General features: G+C 38.9%; 1 long non-coding RNA gene across 1 annotated transcript in view; it reads right to left on the bottom strand.

Moving 5' to 3' along the window:
* Positions 1–13306, bottom strand: part of LOC141491602 (uncharacterized) — a 34557-nt gene extending 21251 nt beyond the window's left edge. Inside the window, exons 1-2 of the long non-coding RNA XR_012469661.1 lie at positions 13169–13306; positions 3514–3649 (exon numbers count right to left, since the gene is read on the bottom strand). This is a non-coding gene — a long non-coding RNA (uncharacterized LOC141491602). The remainder of the gene's footprint in view (positions 1–3513; positions 3650–13168) is intronic.
* Between the last annotated feature and the right edge of the window lie 644 nt (positions 13307–13950).

The raw sequence follows: 13950 nt of genomic DNA, 5'->3' as shown, positions 1-13950 counted from the left end.
TTTCTTGACTCTTATGTGATCTTAGCCCATTCTTCCTCTCCTTTTCCTTCCTCCCAGTACATTCCTTTATCACCCATTGACTCTAACTTTTTACTGTATTATATACCATCATATTCAGCTCCTTCTTGTGCCTTATGTTCCTTCTAACTTCTCTTATAAATGAGAAAGTTCATATGAGTTATCAGTATCTTCTTCCCATACAGGAAAACAAGCAGTCCAACATCATTAAGTTCTTCATAGTTAGTCCTTCTTGTCCACCCCCTCTATGGGGGTCCTGTACTTGGAGATCAAACTTTCTGCTCAGCTCTGGTTGCTTCAGAAGGAAAGTTTGAAAGTTCCATTTCACTGAAGGTCCATATTTTCCCCTGAAAGAGGATGTTCAGTTTTGCTGGGTAGTTGATTCTGTGTTGTAAACCAAGATTTTTTGCCTTCCAGAATATCATATACCAAGTCCTACAAGCCCTTAATGTATGCTGCCAAATCCTATGTAATCCTGACTTATTGAACCACGGTAGTTGAATTGTTTGTTACTGGCAGCTTTTAGTATTTTCTCTTTGACTCAGGAGTTTTAAAATTTGGCTGTGATATTTCTGCAAGTTTTTCTTTTGGGATCTCTTTCAGGAGGTAATCATGAATTCCCTCAATTTCTATTTTAGGATAGAATTTCTATCCTATCTTCTAGGATCTCAGGGCAATTTTGCTATTTTATTTCTAGAAAATGAAGTCTAGGTTCTTTTTCTGGTTGTGACTTTCAGCTATCCCAATAATTTTTAAATTATCTCTTCTGGATTTATTTTTAAGGTCAGATGTTTTTTCAATGAGATAGTTCACATTTTCTTCTAATTTGGGTTTTTGGCGGGGTATAGTTTTATTTCTTCTTGATTTCTTACAAAGTTATTGGCTTCCTTTAGTTCCAATCTGCATTTGAAGGAGCTATTTTCTTCAAAGAGCTTTTTTATCTCCTTTTCCAGCTGGCTAGTTCTGCTTTTAAAGGCATTCTTCTCCTCATTTGCCTTTTTTGTTGCTCTTTCCATTTGGCCTATACTGGTTTTTAACATATTATTTTCTTCAATATTTTCTGTATTTCTTTTACCAAGCTGTTGACTTAGTTTTCATGCTTTATTGGCGTCATGCTCATTTTCTCCTCCCAATTTTCCCCCACCTCCCTTAATTAATTTTCAAAGTCTTTTTTTGAGCTCACCCATAGCCTAAGCCCATTTTCTAATTCTCTTGGAGGTTTTGGATACAGAAGGTCCAACTTTGTCATCTTCTGAGTATATATTTTCATCCTCCATAGACCCAAAGTAATTTTCTATGGTCAGATTCTTCTTTTTCTATTGTTTGCTCATTTCCTCAGCCTATGACTGACTTACCATATTTCCAAGACTTTGGGGGGATTGGGGGGACAATCCACTGAGACCTTAAATTTCTCCAAGTTCTTATGAGAGGCTCTGTCTGCTCTCTTGCCTGTGCTCTGGTATGTGGATGACCACAGGCACTTCCCTCTGCCCTAGAGCTGTGAGGAGGGGCCCTGCTCAGTTATGTTGGTGTTAGGGCCCAGCCTGCATCCTGGATCTGAGTGTGGGTAAACAGTAGAGTCCTGTTCCAGGGTGAGCAGAGAGACCTCTGCAGTCTCTCTGGACCCCCTCACTGTCTGTGGGCTGAGAGCTCTGGAAGTGCTGGGTGGCTCCACTGATTCCCACTGCAGGTTCTCATTGCAGGGTTGTTCTGAGCCTGGTGCTCTGCTCTGGTGCAGCAGAGCTCTCTCAGCTGTCCCCCGTGATCCCTGAGCCAAGAGGTATGGAAACCACCCCCTCTTGCATCTGTCCCAGATGCCTGGCCCGGCTGTGCTGTGACTGTGTTGGTTGCAGCTCTTTCTAACCCCCAGTCCTGGTGAAACAGACCTTTTGCACAGAACTTCTAATTTGTCTTGGGTTGGGAAATTGTATCATTTAGTCTTTCTGTGGCTTCTGCCTCTCTAAATTTTGGCTAGAGTCATAATTTGACAACTTCTGGAGTTTGGGGGGGGGAACAAGTTTCCAGTAATTCCTGCTTTCATGCCTCCATCTTGGCTCTGCCCTTCCAATCCCTAGTTTAAGGGACAACCCTTCAGACTTCTTAAAATCATCAAGTCCCTTCTTTTTTTCTATTCCTCCCATCCTGTCACTTTTAGAAACTAGGTGGCATAGTGGATAATGTCAAACCTGAAGTTAGGAAGACCTGAGTTCAAATGTGATCTCAAACATTTACTAGCTTTATGACAAGAGGCAAGTCACTTATTCTATATTTACCTTAATTTCCTCATATGTAAAATGAGGATAATAATAGCACCTGCCCCAAAGTACTGTTATAAGAATCAAATGGGCTAATAATTGCAAAGCAAAAAATAAATTAATATTATTTTCATTGTTATTATTTAGGCTAAATATCTCCAGGCATTTTTGTATTTTTTCCCAGGTATTTATCAAATCTATAAAATAAAACAAATGAACTAGGAGTTGAATTCAGGATGTGTCTCCTTCTGACTTTAAGTCTAAGATCCTAACTGAGAAGGTTTTACAACACAGACTAATTCTCATTGCTCCTTTCTTGAGCCTCTCCAGTTCCCCAGTATACTTCCTTAAGTGTGGTCTGTATTGACCATGATACTCCAACGATGTTATAATAACATCAGAGGCCAATAGGACCATTATCTTTTTATTTCTTTTCATATGAGTTTCTCCTAATGCTGCCTAAGATTATACTGGATATTGTTTATAATCACACTGACCCATTAGTGACTTTGTAGTTTACTATACTCAACATAGTCTCCTCAATACTAAAAATCCCTTAATGCTTTGCAAAGGACCTGATGATGCCTACTGGATCTTACATTTATAAAGGAGATTTTTAAAAAATCCTTCATGTAGGAGTTTACATTCATTCTTAGTTTATGTTTAATCTTATTTCATTTGATCCACTGCTCAGACCTGCCAAGATAGTTTTCTGGCTTCTGATGTTGTCAGTCAAGTATTTCAGATGTGTCTTCTGAAAAGTTGAAGCATGCCATTTGTGAGTATCCGACAAACATGCCACAGACAAGGGTAAATTAACATCAATAGAAAACGAGGCAGGCTGTCCTCCTAACATTTTTAGTTGTTCTAAATCATTTTGGGATAATGCCCTTATCTGTCCCCTCTGCATTTCTTTTTTCTCCCTCCTATCCTCCTCTCTTCCCCATTCCAAATGTCTTGTTCTCGTTTTCTCTCTCTCTCTCTCTCTCTCTCTCTCTCTCTCTCTCTCTCTCTCTCTCACACACACACACACACACACACACACACACACACACACACCATCTCACACCTCCAAGTCTACAGTAGTGAATTTCCCTTCCCGCCTCCAACCTCTGTTCTTGAAGGAGAAATCTCAGATTTGTTTGAAAATCTCTTGAAAGTGTTGAGAAATTTCACCAAGAGGGAGTATGCTTGATATACATCTTTAAAGGAGACAGAATCAATGATCAAAGATACTTACAGGTGATGAAATGCCAGAGTCAGAATATGGATGCAATGTTCCTCTGTTTCTACACAAAGTCGTTTCACTCAGCTCAGAATAGTGGAAGGAATTGGATTTGCAAATGTCCTGACTGCTTCTGTTCAGACCTGAGGAGCTGAATGGGAAAATGATTAAAATACAGGACATAATCCTTTCCAATTCTTTCGTGATGTATTTTATATGGATATAGAGTCATTATTTAAAAAAAAAATCTCATCATGGTAACATAATTTCAAAAAAGCTAATTTGAGTTACTTCTACATGAAAATTCCTGGAGAGTGACTCCATTTTCCACAGAACTTCTAATTTGAGAAGAACACCCTTGCTAGTTTCTCAGTTTCTAAATTAGTTCTCTTGTAAAGGATTTTCAGTGTCATCAATGATAACAAACACTCTTCACTTCTGCTTGGAAGGTCTGACTTCTTTCACAGCACAAATGATATCTTCTGCAGGAAGCCCCTTCTGGTCCCATCAGCGTCTACTCCCTTTCCCTTCTAGCTCTTGTATTTATATACTTCTCTAAATATTGTCTCCCTGATCAGAATGTAAGCTCCTTGAAGGCAGTAACTTCTTTTGCTTTTTTTGTTATATCTCTAGACCTTAGAACAGTGTTATGCACCATATAATTGCTCCATAGGTAGCATAAAATCAAAGTTTTCATATCTCTTGCAAAATATAGATTCCCAGATTGAACCCTAAAAGATTGCTGCCAAAGCAGCTGGTGGGGAGAGATCTGAGAGAGATAGCTGTGATTCATTCAGGGGGCCAAAATCACCAGACTCAGAAGGATAAGAAAAGTCATAGACTTTAATTCTCATGTTGCACAGGTTACTACAAAAGGTTCTAGGTTACTACTGAAAGTTCACAATTAGGTTCTTTAAAAGGGCAAAGAAAGTGAGGTTTAAGAAGATAGCAAGGTGAAGCAAGACAGTGAAGAATGGGAAACAAGGAAAACAGGCGCAAGGACCATTGTGGATCCGGCTGCGTGGGTCTGGGACCACATGGATCCAGCTGCGTGGGGCCAGGACCAAACAAATCCAGCCATGTGGGGCCACGACCACATGGATTAGGGAAGAGGAAAGTAAACAGGATAGTCAGATGGAGTCATGTAGAACAGGAGAAAAGAGGGAGGAACAAAGTCAGAAGCCCTTTAAATATATTTCTGTCAAATGAGGAATGGGGGCTGCATTTTAGGAGAGGTTCACATCTGCTATAAGGTAACATCTTTTATCTACTATATATGAGTATAAAGGAGGGGAAAAAATTGCAGGATTTGTTTCCAATACAAAAAGAAAATGACAATATCCCCTGTTTCAATATCACATCTAGTTGTTTGGGGTTTTTTTTGGGGGGGTGGAGTAGACTGGTAATGTCATTGAGATTAAAAAAAAAACCTTCTATAATGAAATCTGCTTCCTTGATGCAGATGAGTAACCCACTTATAATAATAGGAAGGTACCCAGGAAATTGAGAAAGGAAATGACTTGTCCATGATCAAACAGAATGACATTTCTTCCAGTCTCCAGGTCTGGTCCATTGTTCGCTACTTCGCCAACTTAACGGTAGCAAGGAGTTTATGTCAAGAATTAGACTAGTCTTCCCTATGGAAGCCATATCATTCCTGAGTGGTATAAATGAATCTAAGGTAGAGCACTGAGTCAGCAAGGTCTAGCTTTAAAGTCCTGACTTTACCTAAGAGGCCATACAGAAGAACCTGTAAGCTTTCATTTCCTCCTTTTTTCAGATAATATATATACAATGTAGTTGGTAAAATGGAAAGAGCCTATAAATGACTCCTACTGTTAGACCACTTCTAATTCATCCCCACTCTCAAACTGAAACTTGAGCCCAGTAGGCTACATAGATATAAAGTAAATCCTAAATATCTTAGTGTGGCTGTTACTAATGTAGAGCCTCACTAAGGCTTTTGGAGACAAAAGCCCTGTATTCTGCAGAGATTTAGTATGAGATTCTTTATATTTTACCAAATTGGGAAATAGAGAGAAAAATTAGTGTAGGAGAAGAAAGGTGAGAGGAGAATTATAGAAGGGAGAGAAGCTTCTCAGCCCATGTCAATCACTTTGCTTCCTCTTCTAATCACTAAAAATTCTACTAATTATCCCAATTCCCTGTATACTCCCGTTTGTGGAACCTGCTACTCATATCCCTTATCTTCAGTCTCATCTTCTTTTTTCTTGTGGTTATTTTTCTCTTTTCCTTTTGCTATTATTTATTATTCTAATTGACATGTTTAAGATACAGTGCATTAAAATGACACTCTCTCAAGCTGAGGAACATCATATAAGCAATTGTCCTGGATTTTGCTACCATTTGTTATTGATCACTTTTTCCCCAGACCCTAAGAGTCTTAAGAGAAGGTAACCTCTATTTTATGCTAAAGTGACTGCCATTGGGCCAATAAAATCTGCCTTCCCAGATTGCTCAGTGGGTATGTCTAAAAGACATTCTTCACCTACTACCTAGAAGAGAAAAGCAATCATAGTCATGAAAATTATTGAAATCTCCTTTAAAAAAACAGAAACAAGTTTAGCACTGTTAGCAGGAAAGTGATTGTACTTTAAAATACCATAAAATAAGTCAAAGCTCTGCTCTTAATCTTTCTAAAGCTCTTTGTACAATAGAAAATCCAAGTAGTAAAGAGTAAAGAGAAGAGATCTCGATCACCCTCAGCTCCTTTAGCAGCTCTGATTTCTTTCAGGTATGACATTGGGAAAGTTTTCTTCATTGTTCTTTGGACACTTAAACCTACCACCTAGATAAGGATTCTTCTGCTGTTACAAAATATTAACATTTTAAATATGAAATTAAAAGAAGAGCATTCAGTTGTTGAACCGTAAGCTACTTGGCAGATGGAAGGGTTTTTTTTTTTTTCTCAACGACATCTTGTCTAAAGACTTAGCCAACAAAACATTGTCATAATTGAGTAAAGAGAGGATTCAGTAAAAATCCTCATTTCCCTCATTTCATAGACGAGGAAGCAAAGATTATCTAGACAAAATAGGAAGTAAATTTTAGGAAGAACATTTGAATACTGGTCCTTTGACTTGAATCAGAATGCTTCCATTGTATCAGACTAGATTAATGTTTGAGGGGTGGGGAGGGAGTTATGAAATGTTTAGCTTGCTCAAGGTTAAGCCTAAAATTTCTTTTTGGACTATTTAAAATGTAGTGCCCCCTATGATCTGAATTAATAATAATAGCAATTTTTTGGGGGGGGTTACACATATTTTTCCTCTTTGGAGCAGGCAGTGCTAATATAATTGCTTTGATTTTTCAGATTAGAAAATGGGGGAAGAAATTTTTGAGACTTACAGTTTGTCTAGGATCAAATAACTCTTAAGTTGCCTACTAGAATGCAAGCTTTTTGAAGAAGGGGACTTTAAAGATTTCCCATTTGTGTTTATATACAACCGTAAGAGGCAATTGATCGGTGCTTTTGAATTGATTGATTGATTGATTAAAAAGAATTCAAATCCAAGTCTTATGACTTTGAATTTAGTGTTCTACCCAGCAGACTATCTCTCACAATAGAGGAGAAGGGGATACAATTTTATTTTTTACTGACTTGGCCATGATTCTGAACTCCAATAACTAGCCAATTTGCCATTGGCTTATTGACCTGTAACCGGAAGAAACCCCAGAGGGCATCAATGCAACCTTCTCAAAATATTAAGTGACTTTGTCCAATGTAGCAAAGGTAATCACAGAAAAAAGATTTGAACCCAGTTCCTCTCTGTTGTAGCCAAAAAACAAACAAATAAGCCTTCCTTTACCATATCCAATTCCAGGACCAATTTCCACCGAATCACAATGTAATCTTGTGTTTCCCACAACTTTCAGTCAATTGTACAAGAGTAAATTTCATAATCATATGATCAAATATTTAAAGCCAGGAAGGACTTATGATGAAACCCAATTTCAGAGAAATTAAATGACATAGAAATTTCAAGATCATACAAAGACAGTCAAAATGTTTTATTCCAAATTTCCTGACTACAAATTTCATACTCTTTTCATTATTCCACACTGTTTCTCCCAAGATATAGTTGACTATACAATATCATTTGAGAAAGCTGATACCGTCCTTGGATAAATATCTCTGTAAAACCAACCAAAAAGTGTTTTCTCTTCCATTGACCACTACTGCTCTTTGAGGAGTGACATAGATATGTAAAGAAGGAAATGTCCATCAATTAGTGAATGACTGAATCAGCATATTGGATATTAATATGATGAAATACCAATTTGATGTTAAAAATGAAGACATAATTTCAGAGAAAACTGAAATGATATGAACTGAGAGTGATGTGAGCAAAACAATCAAAATTTATGCTATAACATCAAGATTGCAAAAATAAACAATTTTGTAAGACCTAAGAACTCTCAGTGAGGCAATGACAAACCATGATTCCAGAGACCAGTGATGAATAATGCTGCAAACGTTTCAACAGAGAGGTGACTGACAAATAAATAGAAAAGGATGACATTTTGGGATCATGGCCAACATGGTAATTGGTTATGCTTGACTAAATTTATATATTATAAGGGTTATACTTTTCTTCTTTTCCAGTAGGGAGAAGAGGTAGAAGAAAGGAAAAATAATAATTAAAAAAAATTGAATTTTTAAAAGTCATCTATCACCTCCTAATTTTATGTATGGAGAAACTGAGGTGACATGGTTTGAGGTCACAGGAGGGAAGAGTGACAGACCTCTGATGCTGCAATAAGAATAAGCTTTGAATGAATTTCAGATAGATCATAGTTTTTAAGGGATTATAGAGGCTATCTAATCTAATCTCTTTATTTTATCTATGTGGAAAGTGAGTCTCAAAAGATTAAATGACCGGCCTGAGGTCACATAGGCAGTTTCATGCATTGGAATAATGTTCTGTTAATGACCACCCATTATTAAAAACCCACAAAAGGGACCATTTTAAGTATCAGATTTCTGGTTTAATTAGTGTGTAGATGAAGTCCTTTTAAACTTTTCTGCTTCTAGCAAACAAATGGTTATTATAAATTAGCAATCTAAACCCTTATGAAGGTGAATTTTTTTTATTGCTTTAAACTAAACCTGTCATGGAAAGGGTACCCATATAAAATTGACTACAAGTATAAGGGAGAATAGATTACATCTTCTTGGGGGGGGCACTGTTTGAACTATCCTTTTCTTGTTTTTTTTAAAAAAGGATAATGGAACAGGTGAAAAAGGAAAATAGATGAGTGGCAACCAACATTGTGGGAAGAAAAATAGCAACACTAAAAATGATCTATTCACAAGTATCTTTCCTCCAAAGATGGTGTTGCTCTTCATAATTATTAATCCTCAATTTTCTTTGGAAGTCACCATTGTGTGCTTTATTGAAATACTAGCTTGCTGATTATGTAAGTGTATAACACTTGAGAAACAAGCAATAACAGATGCCCTGGTTTCTGTTGTTGAATACATCCAGGCCACAACAAGTGAGCCTAATAAAGTCCAGATCCTGCTTTAATCAATCAATCAAGCCACAAATATTTATTAAGTGCCTACTGAGTTCTTGGTATGGGATAGCTAAATATAATAAAGCATAGAAAATCCCACTCTCAAAAAACTTACATTCCAGTTGCTTCAAATCAATTGGACCACATGTTGTCAAAAATGGTACAGAAAATTCAGTGACTGTGAAAATCTATGAAAAGAGGTAGTTTGTCATAGTGGAGAAAGAGTCATTCCTGGAGGCAGGAAAACCTAAGTGCAGCTCTGGCTGTGTGACCCCCCTGAGCAATTCATTTCAACTTTCAATGCCTCTGGCTGCTTTCTATGACTGTTGGGCACAGATGAATTACATATATATATATATATTTGTATGCGTATCTATATGTGTGTTTGTGGGGGGGTGTCTTTGTTGTTTAAATCAATAATAATGAGTAACTTCATTACTAATTTCATCCAAGGGACTTCTCCTTAAAATACAGGAAATACTGCTAAGGATATATTAGCTTATTGATTATCTTATTGAACTTTTTGTCAATTTTGTCCATTTTTAAGATAAAAATGGGCAAAATTGGCAAAAAAGTTTAAATTCAGTTCTTTGCTTTGACTTTGCTTGGAGCCAGAGGACTTAGGTACAACTCTCATTTCTTCTACTGACTAGCCGATTAATCTTGGGCAAGTAATTTAAATTTTCTGGACCTTAGTTTGTGCATCTCTAAAATGGCAGGAGGAGGGGGGGCCTGGATAAGATGAGTGCTTAGTTTTCTTTTAGCTTCAAAGACTAACTTTTATCTCCCTTTGTTCATTTATTTAAAAGAGGAGAGGAGAATGGCAATATTCACTCATTCAGTAAAAACATAATGAGATAGATGAGAAATCATCTGAATTCTTGAAACTAGATAACATAGATATAGAAAGGATTTTAGAGATCATCTGGTCCAAACTCTCATTTTTCCAAATAAGGCAGGTGAGACCCAGAGAGATTATTAACTGCCTTTATCATAAATAGAGGGGCACCTAGGTGGCACAGTGGATAGAGCACTGATCTTAGAATCAGAAGGATCCAAGTTCAAATGCGGCTTCAGACACTTAATAGTTACCTAGCTGTATGACCTTGGGTAAGTCATTTAACCCCATTGCCTTGCAAAAACAAAGGAAGGAAGGAAAGATGGATGGATGGATGGGTGGATGATAGATTTAGGGTAGGATTTGAATGAAGGTTTTCATAATTCATATCAGGACTGTTTCCACTGTATCATGTAGTCATGTGGTTTTTGACTATTTATGCTAGTCTTTTATACATCCCCTACTTAAACCATTAATCAAGGGAATTAAATAGGGGAACTCCCGTGGAAAAATAGAAGGAAACCCCCACAAGCTCCTTATTTGCCAAATGTATGATAGGCAGAACCCTATTCAGGATAAAAAATAATACTCAAGTGTCTGCAAGTGTCTAAAAGTCAGACACATCCAAGTGACTACACTTGAGAATTCTGTTTAGAAATATCCCAAGCTGAATTGCCACAAACACACAGCTGTGTGGTTTAGGAGACTTTTAAACCTCCAGGCCAATTTTCTGCTCCAAGTTGAGTTTCAGCTTTGAAAATTCAACACTAACAGAGTTTCAATGTGCTATTGAAATGGTAATATAGACACTAAAGGGATAATATATCCAGGGAATAGTTCTTGTGAGCAAAGATAAAGGCCCAAATGAAGCTGAGTGAATATTAGGAATTTAGAATAGATGAAGCACTTGACTCCTAATAGGTTGAAAAGGTGCCAACTCTGAGAAGCCCAGTTTTTTTATAATTGACCAGACAGTAAAATTAAATTGATTTTATAAGAAAGATGTTTGTGTATTACTGTGGAAGTCAGACAAACAATCCCTTTGGTAATCCTGACAAATTTGCTTGCAGCTTTCTTATGTTAATACTGTTAGAATACAGCATATTGAAGGCTTGGGGAGCAAAAAGGAGAGGGAGGTGTCATCTTAGAGTTCCAAAGAACTAATGGGAACCATATTCAAAATGAGGTCTGTGGCAGCAATATTCCTAGGAATTACTAGGCTACAAGTTGGGTTTTTGCTTCAGACCAGGAGGTACTTGGTCCTTTGGGAGAAACCGTGATATTCAGCTTCATTTTCCCCTAGTTATTTTTCTCCCATTGCAGATCAAGAGGGAAGAAGGGAAAGTAGAAAAAGAGAGGAAGGAAGGAAGGAAGGAAGGAAGGGAGGAAGGAAGGAAGGGAGGAAGGAAGGAAGGAAGGGAGGAAGGGAGGAAGGAAGGAAGGAAGGAGGGAAGGAAGGAAGGAAGGAAGGAAGGAAGGGAGGAAGGGAGGGAGGAAGGGAGGAAGGAAGGAAAGAGGGAGGGAGGAAGGGAGGAAGGAAGGGAGGGAGGAAGGGAGGAAGGAAGGAAGGAAGGAAGGAAGGAAGGAAGGAAGGAAGGAAGGAAGGAAAGAGGGAGGGAGGAAGGAAGGGAGGAAGGGAGGAAGGGAGGGAGGAAGGGAGGAAGGAAGGAAGGAAGGAAGGAAGGAAGGAAGGAAGGAAGGAAAGAAGGAAGGAAGGAAGGAAAGAGGGAGGGAGGAAGGGAGGAAGGAAGGGAGGGAGGAAGGGAGGAAGGAAGGAAGGAAGGAAGGAAGGAAGGAAAGAGGGAGGGAGGAAGGGAGGAAGGAAGGGAGGGAGGAAGGGAGGAAGGAAGGAAGGAAGGAAGGAAGGAAGGAAGGAAGGAAGGAAAGAGGGAGGGAGGAAGGAAGGGAGGAAGGGAGGAAGGGAGGGAGGAAGGGAGGAAGGAAGGAAGGAAGGAAGGAAGGAAGGAAGGAAGGAAGGAAAGAAGGAAGGAAGGAAGGAAAGAGGGAGGGAGGAAGGAAGGAAGGGAGGAAGGAAGGAAGGAAGGAAGGAAGGAAGGAAGGAAGGAAGGAAGGAAAGAGGGAGGGAGGAAGGAAGGAAGGGAGGAAGGGAGGAAGGGAGGGAGGAAGGGAGGAAGGAAGGAAGGAAGGAAGGAAGGAAGGAAGGAAGGAAGGAAAGAGGGAGGGAGGAAGGAAGGGAGGAAGGGAGGAAGGGAGGGAGGAAGGGAGGAAGGAAGGAAGGAAGGAAGGAAGGAAGGAAGGAAGGAAGGAAGGAAAGAAGGAAGGAAGGAAGGAAAGAGGGAGGGAGGAAGGAAGGAAGGGAGGAAGGAAGGAAGGAAGGAAGGAAGGAAGGAAGGAAAGAGGGAGGGAGGAAGGGAGGAAGGAAGGGAGGGAGGAAGGGAGGAAGGAAGGAAGGAAGGAAGGAAGGAAGGAAGGAAGGAAGGAAAGAGGGAGGGAGGAAGGAAGGGAGGAAGGGAGGAAGGGAGGGAGGAAGGGAGGAAGGAAGGAAGGAAGGAAGGAAGGAAGGAAGGAAGGAAGGAAAGAAGGAAGGAAGGAAGGAAAGAGGGAGGGAGGAAGGAAGGAAGGAAGGAAGGAAGGAAGGAAGGAAGGAAGGAAGGAAGGAAGGAAGGAAGGAAGGAAGGAAGGAAGGAAGGAAAGAGGGAGGGAGGAAGGAAGGAAGGGAGGAAGGGAGGAAGGGAGGGAGGAAGGGAGGAAGGAAGGAAGGAAGGAAGGAAGGAAGGAAGGAAGGAAGGAAAGAGGGAGGGAGGAAGGAAGGAAGGAAGGGAGGAAGGGAGGAAGGGAGGGAGGGAGGGAGGAAGGAAGGAAGGAAAGATAGGAGAAAGACAAAAAGGGAGGGAGGAATGGGAAGGGTGGAGGAAGGAAGAACAGAAATGAAAATGAATCAATGTTCATTTCCAGAGAATTTCATGACACCTTTTGAGAAAACTGGGAGAAGGGAGTTTCTGTAAAACCAGGGCTTGGAACCATTGTCTCAACCTTACCTTAGGCATCTTCATAAACCTAACCCCCTCAAAGAGAAAAATCAACCACATTGTGTTTTAGTGAGAGCTATTAAATTGACGGCACTTATATGTGTATGTATGTATGTATTACATATATATATATAAATACATACATATGTATATTTCTATACTTTCATGGACCACTTTTTTTTAAAAGGGCAAGTATTATGAGTACTAATGTAAGGGGAAAAAATTAATGACACTGTAGGAAAAGTATTGTCTCAGAAGTCAGTATAAAGATTAAAGCCACTTTTATCATTTTGTTTCCTACCTTTCCGACATGTCTTGCTGCTGCATAAAGTTCACTGGTCTGTCATAGAGTTATTTTCCTGAAAATATTTTCTATCATCTTTCCAGAAGACTATTTAAAAGCTGTCTACCAAGAACCTTCAGATTCTTCAGTGAGGGGAATGCCACAGCCAGGTATTGTGGGGTACCTAGTGAAACAAGTAACTGGAAACTGTCTGTTCCCTAGCAACATGGTGTCCCTTTAAGAGGTATTGTTACCAGTTCTTTTAAGTTCCTCCAGGGAATTAATAGAACAAAAACCAGCCTGTTCTAGGGTTGTTTTTAACTGAATCTGACTGTAGTTGGAATGGATATTCCTACTGTTGGACATAAGATTCTTCCTTGACATTGATGGAGGACATTCTCCTATTCAGAACTCCAATGTTTTACATTCTTCTCTTTACACCTCTCTTTTGTTGAAGGTAAAACTTGGGCACCATCACTGCACAGTGTTTAGTTTCATGCTCCTCTTCTGAAATTTCCAGCCTCTTAATAGAAAATTGGCTCTGTTATTATTAAAAAACACAATAAACCAATATTTTCCAAATGAAGAAATTGTATCATCCAAGAATTACATTTTTCTTCCTCAAGAAAAATTGAATTAAAAAATTTTTAATTGTATTTTACTTTTGGGAGAAAAAAGGACAGATATTCAATAACAGTATTCATTCATTGATTCTACTCTGGCATAGCTCCAGGCACTGTTCATCTCTTTAGTTTCTATTGAAACTAAAAATACTAGAAATTCACTCTCACATGCCCTAT

The sequence above is a fragment of the Macrotis lagotis genome, chromosome 6 (assembly GCF_037893015.1).
Source record: "Macrotis lagotis isolate mMagLag1 chromosome 6, bilby.v1.9.chrom.fasta, whole genome shotgun sequence".
In the NCBI taxonomy this organism is placed as follows: Eukaryota; Metazoa; Chordata; class Mammalia; order Peramelemorphia; family Peramelidae; genus Macrotis; species Macrotis lagotis.
Note: the sequence above shows the minus strand (reverse complement) of the source record. Positions and strands in the feature narration are given on the sequence as shown.